We start from the raw sequence: 18477 nt of genomic DNA on the forward strand, positions 1-18477 counted from the left end.
AAAGTAGATTCGCATGATTGCGTAGGAAGCTTCAATCCATTTTCCTATCACGGGCACTTTAATTTTGCATCTCAGGGTGATGCACACTACAATCAACTCGTCTCTTACAATGGGACTTCAGTGACTGGAGGGTAATTGTCTTCAATGAGGAGTCCTGCTATGATCTCAGTGCCAATGACCAGCAAAGAAGTGTCTGTGGACGCTCCAGAGAGCGGTGAGATACCAACCTGACTATCGCCTGTCGTTTTCGTTTCATAGCAGGACCTGATTGTTTGTCATCCGCGACACTTTTGCAGCACAATGATGCATCGATGATGTTCTACGTCCCATCTTGTTGCCCTTCGTGGTAAGCCATCCTGGGCTTGCATTTCAGAAAGATAATACTCGCCTACACACGTCATGTGTGTGTCAACTGTTTGTCTTCGTTCTTGCCAAACCACACCTTGACCAGCAATATCGCTAGATGTCTCCCCAATTGAGAACCTTCGGAGCATTATGGGCAGAGCCCTCCAGCCAAATTGGGATTTTGACTATGTAACGTGCCCTATAGACAGAATTTGGCACGATAATCCTCAGGAGGACTTCCAGCGACTCTGTCAATCAGAGTCAAGACGAATATCTGCTAGCATATGGGACAGAGAAGGACCATCGCGTTATTGACTTGCTCAGTTTGTGAAACTCTTTCTCTTGAATAAATCATCAAATTTTTATGAAATTTTAGAAGTTTGTTTTTCTGTACATGTAAATCACATCTACCGATTGTCGCCTCATTTGTATAATTTCTTCCTGGTGCATCGTTACTTTTTGTGTCAGAGTGCATTGGCGTGCGTGTATTATTACTGGACAAAAAAGAGAAGTTCTGAATGTGGTGTTTAATTGAATGTATAATTTTGGAATTTATGTCCAACCAGAGCTGACAAAACGCCAGTTCAGGTCTGAAGAGTCTTCTCCAGGCACTTAAAATACACCTAATGATATTTTTAGTACGTTTCGGCTATAAACAGTTCTCTGACCTTAAGGCCTTCCGATTTTGAACTTTTTTTTTTCTTTCAGATGTTGTTCTCCTTGTATTCTCTTTACTGCAGACGAAGGTAAACTTATTTGTTCACAAATTTATCGACTCCAAGAAAGCACCAAATCTTTATCTACATGATTAAATTGTAAGCTCATCGCGCAACATTTTAGTCGCACGCTTAAAAAAGACTCTGGTTCATTTGGAGAGCTGTAGACGGTGTAGAACTGGAACAAATTGATCATGAAATCTTGCTGTGATGACGAAATTCATGGCAGTAAAGTGGTGTGTGTATGTGTCAGTCGGTTGGGTGGATTAGGCGCATTTACGGGGGCCCATGTGGATGATGATGATGATGATGACGGTGACGTTGTTTGGTTTGTGGGGCGCTCAACTGCGCGGTCTTCAGCGCCCGTACATGTTCCCAATTTGCACACAGTCACAGCCATGAATGATGATGGAATGATGTGGAAACACAAACACACAGTCCCCGGACAGAGAAAATTCCCAACCCGGTCGGGAATCGAACCTGGGACCCCGTGATCCAGAGGTAGGAACACTAGCCACGGTCGACTGGAGACGTAATAGAATGGCAGAAAGGGATATCCTGTTTTTACGTGTGCATGATCACGCTGGTGAATGAAGCTAACTAACGCTTGGTGAATCAACAGTATAACGGGCTGCAAAGAATCGTGTGCCACTCAGAGTAATGTGATAAGGTGTAATAAAAACGGTAGCAGAAAGATCCCAATCGATAGCGACAGGAGACGCCACCTCTAATCGATGAATGTTGGTTTTAAAACCGAGATAAATTGCTGCTGTCAGTGAATGGAGGCACATATCGACCAGTTTCCGAGCGAACATTCGTCTGGCGGCGGGTACCTCGCTGAAAGCCGTGTCTCACGGCGGCAAGTAAAGCTGCACCTCTGCAACGGGAGTAACAACACATAAACCTTAACAGCAGCTGACTCGATGCATGTAATGTGCTCCGATATGTTGCGACTGGGCCTCTTTTGATTTATGACAGGTTTCGAGTGTGACAACAGCACAATAAGGTGTTTAACCCGCAGTGTGTGGATAGTATGGTTGGGAGCAGAGATGGTTATATGACATTTTGGGAGTGTTTTCCGTACCCTGAATTGTGCATCGTCATTGAGATTACCGTGAACATTAACCAGGATATATATTTCTGAATTCTCTGGGACCAAACGTTATCCTTTGATGTACACCTTCATGTTCAGCAGTATGTGCACACACTCGTCATCACAGACGAAAGTAGCTGTGCACACAGAGTTACCTTCATACAGTTCTCGTTTGAGAAACACTAATGACGAGACCACACTCCAATCGAATTTATGTAAGTTTTTTTAATCATTGTGCATGGAGTTCGGAACACAAGTATCAATTACCGAAAGCAATTCGATGCAACTCTCAGAAATTTCAGAGAGATTCGACTGTGAAGTTTTTCGGCCATCATTAGGTCACTAAAGGCAGGACGAGTTTTCAACGGGCTACGTTTGTTTGTGGAGAATGCTCACCTTCATCATCGGAAGCCCTGGTTTCTCTCCTTGTTCATGAAAATTTGTAAACAAAGGTGCGTTGTCCTTAGCATTTCCATGAGGCGTTAAATACCTAATGATGAAAAAGGTTGCTTATCTTCCGAGACTGATCGTTACTGGAATGCTGATTCGAATGACCATTTTTATCACCAATTTTTTTGTTTTTTTTTCCACTAAGTCTTTTTACTTGCGTCATTTGAATAATACAGTGATCAAATGTATTTTAATAAACATATATGTCACTGTCATTTTTAAGAAAACGTACCCTGATTTCAGATTACGTTTCACATACATAATTCCAGATTTCATTGGAAATATAAATTCATGGCTACCGATCTTTTATAAAGATGATTTGATTAGCAATATTAAAAATTAATTTTGTTTCATCCTAGTATTTTATGTTATTCAGAAACGTAGAGCATTCGCCTTGGGTTAAAAATCCGCGCCAGTTGGGTATAGAACCTAGGCGTCATCTGTAGTAAACAAATATTCTACCATCGAACTATCATCCCTATCGGGGAACTCGTTTTGCCTGGGTAAACTCAACTGTCTCCGATAATTTCAAAGTCGATTTTATTGAGAAATTCCGAGAGCAGCAAGATTTATTTGTGGTACAGACTTCTGATTTCTGAACTCCATGTACCAAAAAAAAAATTACAAAGATCTGTTTGCCAATGGGTATCCTTGTAAGATACGCTGTTGCACCTTGACTGGCCAGGAAAACCACACAGGAAATGTCTGGGACGACTTGAAACAGCAGGTGAAAAGAAGCAGTCAACATCCCCTCAAACAGGTACTTCAATGGGGTATAATCATCAATGACTATGTATGTTTTTGGATAGGGTCCACCTTTAGCAAAACACAATTTTGTTTTTTAACCCAAACATGTTTCACTGTAGTTGCAGCATTTTTAGTGGGCGTTTATTTTTCATCTGTTAAAGATAATGAGTGTCTTTTGCTGTTTGTATACATTTAGCTATTAGTTTTTAACCGTAATTACAGATATTTGAAAGAACACACAAATTATGAATTCATACCTTTTTACAACATGGTGTGGTTTTTCTGATGTGTTGTGTATCTAGAGTGACCGCTTTGTTCCACAGTTTGTCATCTGCCACCACTTATATGTTAAAGTAGATAAACTGTTTAAGCCAAAATTACGATTTGAAAACTTGTTGATTCTCTGCCTGAAATTATTTAATTCTATATTTGTGTGTGTGTGTGTGTGTGTGTGTGTGTCTATTTACATGATGTTTCACTTAATTTTCTTTTTATTCATCTTCATCGCAGTCATAAACAATGTATTGAGTTACCACTGTCACTGTCACTGTTTCACTGTTTACCAGCTGTAATAAAAAACATGGCGGGCAGTGGAACAATTGCAATTGAAGGTGTAAAAACAATATGGCTGACAGTGGAACAGTTGAAGTTGTTCCTGGCGGTTGTTCTGAATCTTTCAGAGGTGTCTGTGATACTTTGTGTACGTATGTGTGTATGTGTGTGTGTGTGTGTGTGTGTGTGTGTGTGTGTGTCTATTTACATAATGTTTCACTTACATTTTCTTTTTATTCATCTTCATCACAGTCATAAACAATGTATTGAGTTACCACTGCCACTGTCACTGTCACTGTTTCACTGTTTACCAGCTGTAATAAAAAACATGGCGGGCAGTGGAATAATTGAAGGTGTAAAAACAATATGGCTGACAGTGGAACAGTTGAAGTTGTTCCTGGCGGTTGTTCTGAATCTTTCAGAGGTGTCTGTGATACTTTGTGAATGTATGTGTGTATGTGTGTGTGTGTGTGTGTGTGTGTGTGTGTGTGTGTGTGTCTATTTACATAATGTTTCACTTACATTTTCTTTTTATTCATCTTCATCACAGTCATAAACAATGTATTGAGTTACCACTGCCACTGTCACTGTCACTGTTTCACTGTTTACCAGCTGTAATAAAAAACATGGCGGGCAGTGGAACAATTGAAGGTGTAAAAACAATATGGCTGACAGTGGAACAGTTGAAGGTGTTCCTGGCGGTTGTTCTGAATCTTTCAGAGGTGTCTGTGATACTTTGTGTATGCATGTGTGTATGTTTATGTGTGTGTGTCTATTTACATAATGTTTCACTTACATTTTCTTTTTATTCATCTTCATCACAGTCATAAACAATGTATTGAGTTACCACTGCCACTGTCACTGTCACTGTTTCACTGTTTACCAGCTGTAATAAAAAACATGGCGGGCAGTGGAACAATTGAAGGTGTAAAAACAATATGGCTGACAGTGGAACAGTTGAAGGTGTTCCTGGCGGTTGTTCTGAATCTTTCAGAGGTGTCTGTGATACTTTGTGTATGCATGTGTGTATGTTTATGTGTGTGTGTCTATTTACATAATGTTTCACTTACATTTTCTTTTTATTCATCTTCATCACAGTCATAAACAATGTATTGAATTACCACTGCCACTGTCACTGTCACTGTTTCACTGTTTACCAGCTGTAATAAAAAACATGGCGGGCAGTGGAGTAATTGAAGGTGTAAAAACAATATGGCTGACAGTGGAACAGTTGAAGGTGTTCCTGGCGGTTGTTCTGAATCTTTCAGAGGTGTCTGTGATACTTTGTGTATGTATGTGTGTATGTGTATGTGTGTGTGTCTATTTACATAATGTTTCACTTACATTTTCTTTTTATTCATCTTCATCACAGTCATAAACAATGTATTGAGTTACCACTGCCACTGTCACTGTCACTGTTTCACTGTTTACCAGCTGTGATAAAAAACATGGCGGGCAGTGGAACAATTGAAGGTGTAAAAACAATATGGCTGACAGTGGAACAGTTGAAGGTGTTCCTGGCGGTTGTTCTGAATCTTTCAGAGGTGTCTGTGATACTTTGTGTATGTATGTGTGTATGTGTATGTGTGTGTGTGTGTGTGTGTGTGTGTGTGTGTGTGTGTGTTTCTGAAAAGGGAGAGAGAGAGAGAGAGAGAGAGAGAGAGAGAGAGAGAGAGAGAGAGTAACGGTAGGTTTTAGGATATTTTTTGTGTGTGTGGAGGGGTGGTGAGAGGGGGTGAGAGCTCTATAGGTTGGTCTTGTCTAATAATTCCTTAAGGGCAGAGAACAGAGTGCCATTGCAGAGAGCTGTGTATTCATTTATCACTTGTTTGCCTTCCACTATGGCTTTTTGTATCTGATAATTTTCTTCAATTATTGGTTTTTGTGAGGGTGGGTGTTGCTGCATTTAAGGATTTTGAAATCAGTATTGATTTTTGATGGGTTACATTTCTTGTCCATGTGGTCTTCAGCAAATGTGGAATGACAGCTGGTGCTTTTTAATGCTCTTCTGTGTTCTGTGTGTCTGGTATTAACGTTTCTGGTTGTCTGCCCTATATAAACTGCTACGCAGTAGTGGCATGTTAGCTGATAAATACTGGATGTGTTGTGTTTGTCTGTGCTTGTGTTGGTTGTCCTTAGTCTTCTCTGTGTTGAGTTGTCTGTCCTGTAGGATACTATTACTCCTTGTTTTCTGAGAATGTTGCATATTCTGTGAACTGCTTTGTTGTTGTAGGTGAAAGTGAACCACCTGTTTGTCATTGTGGGTGTTTCCTGTTCATGTGTGCTCATGAGTTCGTTCTGTGTGTTTGTAAGTTGGTCAGATACTAAAAGCCATAGTGGAAGGCAAACAAGTGATAAATGAATACACAGCTCTCTGCAATGGCACTCTGCTCCATACTCACATACACGCACACACACACACACACACACACACACACACACACATAAACACAGATACAAAAAACCCAATTTCACACTCACTCTCTCCTTTTTCACACATACACATACAAATCCTAAAACCTACTGTGACTCTCTCTCTCTCTCTCTCTCTCTCTCTCTCTCTCTCTCTCTCCCTTTTCACGCCACACACAAACACAGACACACACACACACACACACACACACACTGACACACACAGAACAACCGCCTGGACCACCTTCATCTGTTCCACTGTCAGACATGTTGTTCTTACACCTTCAACTGTTCCACTGCCCGCCATGTTTGTTTTTACAGCTGGTAAACAGTGAAACAGCGACAGTGACAGTGGCAGCGGCAACTCAATATATTGTGTTTGACAGTGATGAATATGAATAAAAAGAAAATGCAAGTGAAACTTTATGTAAATGGACACACTCACACAAATATAGAATTAAATAATTTCAGGTATAGAAATAACAAGTTTTCAAATCGTAATTTAGGCTTAAACAGTTTACCTACTTTAACGTATAAGTGGTTGCAGATGACAAACTGTGGAACAAAACGGTCACTGTAGAAACACAACACATCAGAAAAACCACACCAAATGTGGTAAAAAAGTATGAATTCATAATTTGTGTGTTCTTTCAAATATCTGTAATTACGAATTAAAAACTAATAGCTGCATGTATACAAACAGCAAATGACACTCTTTATCTTTAACAGATGAAAAATAAAAGCCCACTGAAGATGCTGCAACTGCAGTGAAACGTGTTTGGGTTAAAAAAAATTGTGTTTTGCTGAAGGCGGACCCTATCCAAAAACATACGTATTGTTAAAGCGAACACAGAAAAATGGGCTTCAACCCAATATGATCATCAATGAGTAGCTTTACTTGACACCTAAAGAAATTTGTGGTATGTTGTATTGCGTTTGTGGAATGATTATCTCCAAGTATATGGGTGCTGTAGGGAAGTGTAGGGAAGTACTTCCCTTTACATCTCCCCCCTCTCCTTCCATATTTTCCCACATTTCTGCTTTTCCTTATCCACCCTGTATTCCGCATTTGTGTGTGTGTGTGTGTGTGTGTGTGTGTGTGTGTGAGCAGTTTTGTTTGTGTGTATGTGTGTGTCCGACTGTTAAGTCCCATAGTGCTCAGAGCCATTTGTGTGTCCGATTTTTATTATTCCTTGAATCTACTCAAACGTACCTGTGTTGTTTCCTGTATATACTTAGTCAGTTATCTCAGATGAGCATCAAAACGATTCGGAAGAGTCAAAATGGCGAGCCTGAAACAATGCTTTAAATTTACAGTAATACAAACAAAATAAGACGAGTACATCGAAAGGAAGCTAATGTATATGGATGGCAAGGTACAGAAGCGGTTATTGATTTATCATAATGCTTGTGGATGTACAAGTAAACTATTTTCCCGTTCATCTTCTGCTAGTGGATTAGGACAGAGGAAATGCTTCTGGTACACCATGTGCCCTCCACCGTACACCATACGAAGTGCAGATGTAGATTCAGACGCTTGGCTACTTACAACTTCTACAACTCTCCTCAGTCTTAGACAAATCGGAATCTGAAATATATTTCTGCTGCAGTGAGCTCATAAATCCTTTCTTCGTTGTGTTAGAATAGGGATATTATTTTCTTTTGTGAATTTTTACTTTCTTCGTACGAGTTGAGGCCTGCTATTTTTTTGGGGTTGTTAACCACAAATTCTAAAACAACCCAATAAAGTTTCAAAATTCTGCATGTACAGTTGTACCCTCTCACGAGATCATTTCCGTCGATTGAGATGTCTTCTACATTCTGGGCACGTTCGCTATAATCGCACGATTGAAAATCAGTGAGACAAATGAAGTCCGTCTGGAAATGGTCCAATCCAGTTATAATTTTTTATAAAATAATATTTTCACCAGAAGGGAAAACGTACAGTTAGCTCTCATTTTCACGTATCACAGTGCTTCCATCCCCCATATTAAAAGACAATGAAGACCTTTCTGGCTTAATAGTAGTAATCGCAGAATATTAGGAAAACAGAAACTGCTACGCATTCGTTACAGAAGAAAAAGTGTGGGGATTGATAGAGAAAATTTCAGCAAATCTCGTGTTTCCATGAGCAAAACTGTGCATCTACTACACAATATTTTCCTCTGTCTGATACTCAAGCTAGATGTACTTAAATCAGGTAATCTAAAGCAGTTCTTGGCCGTGTGTTCAACAGATGTACTCATTCCCACCTTCCAACGAAACTTTTGTGGATATTTCTGGTGTTGAAACTGAAGACATCAGACATAAAGCCTATAATTTAATTTAAGACACATTCTCACTTGACAATAATACTATCAATCAGGCTTTGATTTCCATTCATTCACAATTGCAGTATATTAAAACAAGCACAGTGGTACTGAAAAATAGTTGCAACTTTTCTATACTCACAGGTAATACACATTTTTGTTGAAATCAATAAGAAACATAAAATGATATATTAATAATCCCCAACAGAAAAATTTCACTACCAGTAATTTGAGCAATTCGAAATCATCAACTTTAATGTGTATAAATTAGTGTGGATAGCCATCTAATATTTTCCAAACATGGTACACTCAAATTCTTATCTTCAGGAAGCTAGAATATAAATATATAACGATAAATCCATAACATCCTGGTAATCAAATAACACTGTAGTCATAAGGTACGACATCGAACATTGGAAGTACATCCACTGCAGTTTCTAAGGACTTCTCAAATTTCGGACTACGTAATAGTGTGATTTGTTTTCTGTTACAGACGCTGATATGGTGAAGTATCGACACCCAGTTTCTTATTTCAGATACTTTGAGTCTCAGGAAACTACTCTGGACACACCGTAAGAAATAACAATGCTCCTAGCCAGAAATAGGTGTATGCTGGTTGGTTCGACTGGAAACGAATATGTTACACCGAAAATAAAAAAATGGGATAGTTAAGATTTCTTTTCATTCATTTATCCTACTAATGCCAAAAGTCTTGACTGAAAGGTTAAATACGACCATCATTTAAGCTGCATGATGACAGTTCAATTTATTTTTAATTACACTACAGTAAATTAAATTAGTTTTATGCAGTGAGTCCCATGGACAATGGTCTTTGGGATGTGGAAAAAAGGGAGAGGTATACATTTTAATTTAATTGCAATACGGTGATTTGACTTTACAGTACTGTATTTCAGTGCTAATTCTCATGACAAAATAAACTGAAACGTTGAATTAATGAATGTGTGTTAAGATACTCTTCAGTGCAGCAGTTACCCAACAGAGAGCTTACAGAGTCAGTCTTAAACTCCACTACACTATCTACATTACATTCAATGTCCTCTAGTAGGTTGATAAATACACCTGTACATATGTATCTCATAACTTTATATACTCACGATAACTCCTTGAAGTATTTGTGCAGGTAGTTGATCGTTGTGTTTACATCCATAGTTTTCGCTTTTTTCACTAAAAGAGAAACATGTATGGTAATGACAAAGCACAGTAATGAATAGGCTATACTTAGTGTAAAGTAATGGTGAACGTACGCAGTTTTCTGAAGGTGTTTCTGGAAGATGTTCTAGAAGTACGACCAGGTGCAGTTATTGTAATACACCTCTGTACTCTGAAAATCGTGTCCGTTTAAGTTGCGTTTCTCCAGTAAATGACTCGATAACTCATTAATGAGTGGAAATCCGTACAATAAACTAGTTTCTTCATTTTTAAATCACCTGTTTCCTTATCTCTAGGCAGCGATTTTTCCAGTTGAAGTTGTGCTCCTTCTGTAATCCAACAAAAATATTGCTTATTGCTTCTTGAATTTTACTGTCTGAGAAATTTTATTTGTAGGTTGTGGAGTGCTCTAATAGTTGCTGAACTGTATGCGCTCAGTCTCATAAAAATTCAATGCCTTGAACCAGCTGTTCGATGCTGATGATTTCATAGCTGCTTTTTCAGTCAGGGAAGTTGCATCATCCCCAAAAATAAAGCAAATAGTATATTCTGGAATGGTAATTGGAAGATCATTTATGCATACAAGAAAAAATGGAGGATCCAAAATCGACTGTTTAGCATACCATGTGTGGTTACTTCAAATTATGAATGCCTTCTGTTATGTGATTGACAAGGAACTGTTACTCTCTGTTTTCTGTCATCCATACAAGATAAAACCCCAGAGTCATCTGTCTCCACTACTCCATAACACTTAAAATTTAGCTTTAGGATGTCATTGGATATATTGTTACGTTACGTTGCATTAAATTTTACAGCCATCAAGCCAATGCAAATAATAATGACAGAGAAAGAAAAGAATAGATGCATTTGGTGTCGGTCATCAGAAACTGTACGTCGTCAACCATGCAATGACCAGATAATGCATAACAGAAAAGAGTAAATGAGCAATTCAACTCTTTTAACGGACTACGGCACCGTAAAACGAGTTCAGCAATTGGCATCACAATTCACAGCAACCACCTGTATATAAAGTATAATATCTCCTGTGTTTATATCAATGATTCGAGATGTGTTCATTTAATTGTGAGAATTTGCAGGCCAAGAAAAATAAGTTTCGGCCTGTAAACCCGTGATATATCTGATACAGGTATATTACTCTCCAGGTAAGATCGAAACAGAGCATTTTCTGATTCCTAACGATTCTACGCCATTTAGTAGCGTTTCATAGTCATCTGTGCTAATAAGTTTCTAAAATTTGCAGGTAAGTATATGATTCATTCATTGCTACCTACTGTATCTCTGTGAGCTCTACTGTAACGTTGTGTAGTACTTCTGATATTTCACAAAGTAAATAAACTCACTTCTACAGCTTATTATGGAGCAACAACAGTTCTTCATCTCGTTTATACATTTCGCCTGATAACTCCTCCACATCCTTCACTCCACAGTTCCTCCAAATTACACACTTGGGTGCGAAAGGTCTCAAGCGCTGCAGTCATGGACTGTGCAGGCGGGTCCCGGCGGAGGTTCGAGTCCTCCCTCGGGTATGGGTGTGTGTTTTTGTCCTTAGGTTAATTTAGGTTCAGTAGTGTGTAAGCTTAGGGACTGACGACCTTGGCAGTTAAGTCCCATAAGATTTCACACACATTTGAACATTTGGGTGCGAAACTCGTTCTGTAGTTCGTTACTACTGCTTGCTCCTGTAAGCTTGGAGACTTACGCGGTGACTTTACAAACGATTTCTTGATAATCTTGTGAGCTTTGAGACCTACGACGAATCATTACAGGCGATTTCCAAATAAATCAAAAAATACTCTTCATGATTGTTTTATGTCGTTTTATTGCAGTTATACGTTTATGCAAAATTTACCGTAGAAGGTGTATCAGTTGAAAAATACACTGCTGGCCACCGTAAATGCAACACCAAGAAAGACAAGAGGTAGCACAACAAGATTTATTTTGTAGATAACATGTTGACCAAGTATCAAATGATTACGTTTACAGACGTCTGTGACATGTGGTTCCTGCCAGAATCAGTAGCCAGAGTTGCCGCCATTGTTGGAGATCACCGCTGCCACACGTCTCGGCATTGAGTCAAAGAGACGTTGGATGTGTTCCTGGGGTACAGCAGCCCAAGCAGCTTACACACGTTGCCAAAGATCATCTGGTGTGGCAGCTGGGGATGTAATCTGGGTCACTCGTTGAGCAACCATGGACCACATGTTTTCTATCGGCGAAAGATCCGGAGAGCGAGCCGGCCAGGGAAGCAATTCAATCTGGTTATTGACGAAGAACCTTCGGACAATGCGTGCCACGTGTGGCCGCGCATTATCCTGTTGAAATATGGCTGTGGACGAGCCCTGAAGGTAAGGAAGGACAACTGGCTCCAGCACCTCGGATATGTAGCGCCGGCTATTTAAAGTACCGGCAATGCGTACTAGAGGCGTGCGAGAGTAATATCCAATACCGCCCCATACCATAATACCCGGTGCAAGACCAGTGTGGCGGTGCATAATGCAGCTGTCCAGCATCCTCTCTCCACGGTGTCTCCACACTCGAATCCGACCATCGTGGTGCTGCAGACAGAAGCGTGCCTCGTCAGTAAAGACAACGTCATTCCATTCGGCCGTCCACATCCGTCTGTCATCACACCATTGGCAACGGAGACGTCTGTGGTTCTGCGTCAATGGTAGACGAAGCAATGGACGTCTTGCGAACAGACCACTCTGCTGTAAACGGCGTCGAATGGTACGCGCAGACACTGGATGATGCGTTGCAGACGCAATGTGCTGTGCTATGGTTCTGGATGTCACTGAGCGATCCGTCACTGCCATGCGCACAATTTGCCTATCAGCACGTGCAGTGGTGCACCGAGGTGAATACGATCGACCACGTCGGTCCGTCGTACCCTCCTGCATCCAACGGTCACATATCCGCATTACAGTTGTTTGGTTTCGTCCAACACGACTAGCGATTTCTCTGTATGATAATCCACAATCTCGGTAAGCCACTATCCTTCCTCTGTCGAACTCGGATACTTGATCAAAAGATGTTCGCTGTTGTCTACGAGGCATAACTGATCGTCTTGTGAAACAACCACGTGCCGAACGTACACTCGTCGAAATCGCCAAGCCTTAAATGGCGCTATGAGGTGGCGCCAAAGGCGCGCGTGATGTGCGTGTGCGCTGAAATTCTAATCAGTTGCATATCTCATCGCTGCAAACTCGTGGTGTAAATTTCACTTGATTCGGATGCTTCCTTCAGGGTGTTGCATTTACGGTGGCCAGCAGTGTACATTAAAATTTCTCAGCTGCTGCTTTATTCTTCTTGATACACACACACACACACACACACACACATATATATATATATATATATATATATATATATATATATATATATATATATATACACTCCTGGAAATTGAAATAAGAACACCATGAATTCATTGTCCCAGGAAGGGGAAACTTTATTGACACATTCCTGGGGTCAGATACATCACATGATCACACTGACAGAACCACAGGCACATAGACACAGGCAACAGAGCATGCACAATGTCGGCACTAGTACAGTGTATATCCACCTTTCGCAGCAATGCAGGCTGCTATTCTCCCATGGAGACGATCGTAGAGATGCTGGATGTAGTCCTGTGGAACGGCTTGCCATGCCATTTCCACCTGGCGCCTCAGTTGGACCAGCGTTCGTGCTGGACGTGCAGACCGCGTGAGACGACGCTTCATCCAGTCCCAAACATGCTCAATGGGGGACAGATCCGGAGATCTTGCTGGCCAGGGTAGTTGACTTACACCTTCTAGAGCACGTTGGGTGGCACGGGATACATGCGGACGTGCATTGTCCTGTTGGAACAGCAAGTTCCCTTGCCGGTCTAGGAATGGTAGAACGATGGGTTCGATGACGGTTTGGATGTACCGTGCACTATTCAGTGTCCCCTCGACGATCACCAGTGGTGTACGGCCAGTGTAGGAGATCGCTCCCCACACCATGATGCCGGGTGTTGGCCCTGTGTGCCTCGGTCGTATGCAGTCCTGATTGTGGCGCTCACCTGCACGGCACCAAACACGCATACGACCATCATTGGCACCAAGGAAGAAGCGACTCTCATCGCTGAAGACGACACGTCTCCATTCGTCCCTCCATTCACGCCTGTCGCGACACCACTGGAAGCGGGCTGCACGATGTTGGGGCGTGAGCGGAAGACGGCCTAACGGTGTGCGGGACCGTAGCCCAGCTTCATGGAGACGGTTGCGAATGGTCCTCGCCGATACCCCAGGAGCAACAGTGTCCCTAATTTGCTGGGAAGTGGCGGTGCGGTCCCCTACGGCACTGGGTAGGATCCTACGGTCTTGGCGTGCATCCGTGCGTCGCTGCGGTCCGGTCCCAGGTCGACGGGCACGTGCACCTTCCGCCGACCACTGGCGACAACATCGATGTACTGTGGAGACCTCACGAACCACGTGTTGAGCAATTCGGCGGTACGTCCACCCGGCCTCCCGCATGCCCACTATACGCCCTCGCTCATAGTCCGTCAACTGCACATACGGTTCACGTCCACGCTGTCGCGGCATGCTACCAGTGTTAAAGACTGCGATGGAGCTCCGTATGCCACGGCAAACTGGCTGACACTGACGGCGGCGGTGCACAAATGCTGCGCAGCTAGCGCCATTCGACGGCCAACACCGCGGTTCCTGGTGTGTCCGCTGTGTCGTGCGTGTGATCATTGCTTGTACAGCCCTCTCGCAGTGTCCGGAGCAAGTATGGTGGGTCTGACACACCGGTGTCAATGTGTTCTTTTTTCCATTTCCAGGTGTATATATATATATATATATATATATATATATATATATATATATATATATATATATATATGTCTTTATTAAGTACAGGAAAAGAATTATCTTTGCTGTTGACCGCTACGTAAGAATCAGATTAAGAAAAGGATAAATTGCAGAGAAAACCTCAGGAATATTTGCAGTCGTCCTATGAAAGGCACTTGACGATGAAATGGGGTAAGTGCTCATCTAAAGAATCTCCAGTAATGTCAGTTGATCAGGTTACAAGCTGACCGAGACAATACAGCATGACTACTAAAACTAGTCGCGAAATCTTTGTTCGCCGTTGTTATTATCAATTAAGAAAAATGTTAAAGGCTTACACAAATCAGTGTACTGTAAGATACCGTCTGGTTCACGCCGATGTTGCTCCAAGCCCACACTTTTTCAAGATACGTATCTTTCATTTCACTTGTTTGTAGATTTTCGAGCTACTTGAGCGAACATGTAGCCATCTTAATTATTAAACATCTAATTCGGTGCACATTGTATTGGTGTATATGCCTTGAGCCAGCGTAAGTTACGGCGTTCATATTATCCAGATTATATTAATCCAGTGTGTTAGAGTAAGAGACCTCGATGACCTGTGACAAAAATTTCAGTTTATTTTAAACCTTTTCAAAAGTTTTCTCGCACAGATGCCTAGAAATTGATGAGAGAAAAAAGTTTGTAGCTTACTATATTTGTCCCGTTAATGCACTAAATCGTCACCATCTGGCATGACATCTCACTACGTGTATTCTTTACGACAAACTCTATTCGAAACATGATTGGCAGACAGACTGTACAGATACCACTGAATGTACGAGTGAGTAAAGAATTATATCACGGTATGATACACTGTTCAGGATATATGGCATCATATACAATGAGATACGAGAAAAACTGGCTTCTCTTAAGAAGGAGCTGCAGAAAGTGTTTTATACATGGCAGTTCGATTCTATGAAGAATCTGTTTCAACAGGTGCTATCGGATATTCGTTCTCTCCCGGACCCGTATCATTTCATAGTGCATTTTGGATTGTTAGTGACGGACACAGACCTACAAATTGTGACGTAGCGATAATAGAATCGTGTAGGATTGGCGCAGTTTTTGTGTTATTTTTATTCCTCTTGTACTACCGTTACCATTACTACTAGTTTGCCAGCAATGGAAGAAATCATGGCTCGACGATTCCACCCAGTAGGGATTGTGTGAGTTGAATTCAGTGAACTATAGTCATAGGGAAACTTACGTTAGTACTCAGGACCTGTCTGAGTAGGTTATGAGCGTGGTTATACCCCAAGTTTAGCAGTGTCCACGTGTCTCTTCAAACTGTTAGGGCCCTGATAAGCTAGTGGATCAAGGATAGAGTTGCCTGCGACCCATCTCTGACACGTCGGTACTCCGGTCTGGATGAAATAATGTTGTGAGTAGGAGACTGACGGAGCTAGGGGCAATTATTTTAGGCCACGAACACTCTTACTCTACTTTTGCGTCACCTGTTGCTATAAAAAAATTAGCCTAACAGGTTATAAAATGGATTTTTGAAACCTACTGCCTATACTCGTTTTCATTCAGTGACAAGAAATTTTTGCACTCTAGAAGACGAAGAGGGATTCGATTTCTCATGAACAACTATGTATGTTCATAAGCCGTTCGATTTTTCATACACAGATCAGCCAGTGATGGCTCGAGAAATAATCAGCAAAATAGGTGTAGAGCAATGGACAACGTACTTTGAATGGAGGTAAGTGATATACTCGGCATGCGTGTGAACCTCCAGTCTAGCGCCATGTGCTTTGTAAAATAATTTTGGAATGAGCTAGACTATTTGAGTAACTATTCTGACACAAAGTCCTTATAGTTAAAAAAGCTTCAGATATGTTATACAAGGCGAGGAATGGGAACAGGCTGTGGAATTGATGGATATGTGAACCACTGTAAAACTTTGCATCTGTATTTATGTTTTATTACATTTTCTGGATGATCTTTCTGGCTTTCTTAACAGGAGACAAATTCCATACCAAACGATATCTAATTATCATTATACTCAACTGAAGAACAATCCAATAGTAATCTTGTCTAAAGCAGTTCGCATTCACATCGTAGTGGGCAGGAGAGAGGGGGAGGATACGGAAGGAGCAGGGGAGACAGCAGTATTCACCTCTTTTCGCAAACGATACAAAGAAGTATGAGACTACACAGCTGTTGTTCATTTGTTGATATGAACCGTGCCATAAAGAGATTCAGAGACAATTACCCTGCGCTATGCGGATAACCACGTGGCTGTACCAATTTTCCATCACTATACACAAGAAAAGGAGTAGCACATTTGTTTGGAGTATATTTTTAACCACTGTTTAAATTGTTACACTAAAGAATGTCATTATTTTGCCATAAAAACAGTTAGCAACAACGCTTACGTATACATCGATCATGCTGCTGTTACTGGCGCATGCACCACTATGGACAACTCGAAAGCTTTCAAATTGTGAAGTATCTGAATACATTTTCTCGTTTGCTATCACTGCAATCTGGGCGAGAAAGTAAACTACTTACGTTCGTTAAAATGAGTATGTGTTAAATTCGTAAACATGTGGCAGTATGATGCCAACCACTGATCAACCTACAAATGAGCATTAATTTCACAGATTTTTCTGGTTCAAAATGTGTCAGTGAGCTTAGTGAGCAGGCAGCTCTTTCCAAGCCTCAGCTAAAATGGTTAAATAAAGATTACAAGACCACGTGGTGGCCATCGGTATCATAAAGTTACCTCAAAATATTCTGTACTAAATAAACGGATAATTTGGTTGCTTCAGTCACCTGATAAACAGAGTGAAGTCAGCAACAAAAACACCATTCACGGGCCCACCTGAACTAGTACATTGTCAGGCATTCTAACTGCAAGAGAGTGAACAAAGCCAAATTTAGAATGGCATTCTCTCGAGAAATTTACAACAGGATTTATCAAATATATTGATTCAGCACATCCACACTTCATCCGGGAACAACTGAATAAAGGTACTTAAGAAAAAGGAACTAATTCCTAATTTCAAAAGCTCTGTTCGACACACATAGTGGAACATATCAAAAGCGTGTCCTTGGTACCAGTGCGCTTTCCGTTTTCTCAAATTGCACCCACAATATATTGGGGATTTGGAGGGAAATTAGCGCCTACTACTACCTGTGCTTTCCACAGGAGTAGGTGACCATTCTCTGTCTCAAAGCAACAACTCTGAACCTCCGTTAAGACTAAATGAAGTTAAGATGGTATGCCAAGCCTCAGGTGCTACAATCTTCTTTCGCTCACGTGGAGTGTATCTGAAACATAGTTGCAAATTTGATTATTAAATTCACTCTTACACAGGATGTAATGGAATGAAGGAAGGCGGTCTGCGCTACGTAAACAAATTAAAGTACAATTTAGCATTTTCCTTTACCATTGGCTGAGTGATCAAGTTTCAGCGATACAAAAATTTAAAAGCAGTTATCTGCTGGCCATAAATCGTGGCATAAATTTCACACCAACATGATGAAAGTGAAACATAGTGTCCTCTTTCAATAGTTTAAATTATAGTCCCGTTATGAGTAGTGAGACAGATGTGAGAATTACCGAACAATCAGTTTAATAAGCCACAGATGGAAAATACTAACACAAATTCTTTACAGACGAATGGAAAAACTAGTAGAAGCCGACCTCGGGGAAGATCAGTTTGGATTCCGTAGAAATACTGGAACACGTGAGGCAATACTGACCTTACGACTTACCTTAGAAGAAAGATTAAGGAAAGGCAAACCTACGTTTCTAGCATTTGTAGACTTAGAGAAAGCTTTTGACAATGTTGACT

The sequence above is a fragment of the Schistocerca nitens genome, chromosome 7 (assembly GCF_023898315.1).
Source record: "Schistocerca nitens isolate TAMUIC-IGC-003100 chromosome 7, iqSchNite1.1, whole genome shotgun sequence".
NCBI lineage: Eukaryota > Metazoa > Arthropoda > Insecta > Orthoptera > Acrididae > Schistocerca > Schistocerca nitens.